Source organism: Micromys minutus (assembly GCF_963924665.1).
Source record: "Micromys minutus genome assembly, chromosome: 1".
Classification (NCBI taxonomy): Eukaryota; Metazoa; Chordata; class Mammalia; order Rodentia; family Muridae; genus Micromys; species Micromys minutus.
In genome coordinates this window covers 195,108,351-195,109,366 of record NC_137969.1, presented here as the reverse complement: position 1 = coordinate 195,109,366, position 1,016 = coordinate 195,108,351, and the positions used below count along the sequence as shown (strand labels likewise).

Below are 1,016 nucleotides of genomic sequence, written 5' to 3'. Positions count from 1 at the left end.
TAGGGGCACAATGGAGGATGTTCTTAGAGGCAAGTTTATTGCACTAAGTGCCTACATTTAAAAAATTGTGAGATCTCACACTAGCAACTTAATTGCACACATGAAATCTGTAAAGCAAAAAGAAATAAGCATACCCAAGAGGAGTAAATGAAGACAACAAGAAATAATCAGTCTGAGAACTAAAATCAATAAAATAGAAACAAAGAGAATAATACAAAAAAATCAAAGAAACAAAGTGTTTGAGAAAATCAACAAAATAAAACCTTATCCAAACTAACTAGAATAAGGACAGAGGATATCCAAGTTGACAAAATCAGAAAAGGGCACACATAACAACAGACACCAATAAAATTCATAGAAAAAAAAAAGACATACATTTAAAACTTGTACTCTCCCCTTTACTGTCGTGTGTGATTGAGGCGGGCATCGGTGCCACCTGTCTCTCGTTTTCATCGCAGACACTTCTACTGAAAAGATGGTCAACGTACCTAAAACCCAAAGGACTTTCTGCAAGAAATGTGGCAAGCATCAGCCTCACAAAGTGACCCAGTATAAGAAGAGCAAGGATTCCCTGTCTGCCCTAGGAAAGCGGTGGTACGATCGGAAGCAGGGTGGCTACGGTGGGCAGACAAAGCTGATTTTTCGAAAGAAGACCAAAACCACAATGAAGATTGTACTCAGGCTGGAGTGTGTTGAGATCCCATCTGCAGATCCATGAGGATGCTGGTCATTAAGAGATGTAAGCATTTTGAACTGGGAGGAGACAAAAAGGGATGGGGCCAAGTGATCCAGTTCTAAAACTTGTGTTTTCTGAGAGAAAAATATTAAAGCAGTAGAAAAATGACCTACTAGCCAGAAGCTGGAAGGAACCCAGATGTCCTTCAGAAGATGAATGGATACAAAAATTGTGGTACATATACACAATGGAATACTACTCAGCCACCAGAAACAATGACTTAACCAAATTCTTAAGAAAATGGCTGCATCTAGAGAATATCATCCTGAGTGAGATAACT

General features: G+C 39.0%; 1 pseudogene across 1 annotated transcript; it reads left to right on the top strand.

Annotated features, from left to right (window-relative positions):
- The first annotated feature begins 475 nt into the window (after window positions 1–475).
- Window positions 476–798, top strand: LOC308424233 (large ribosomal subunit protein eL42-like; annotated as a pseudogene). Its single transcript has one exon. The product of its transcript is annotated as a large ribosomal subunit protein eL42-like (transcript).
- The last annotated feature ends 218 nt before the right edge of the window (window positions 799–1,016 follow it).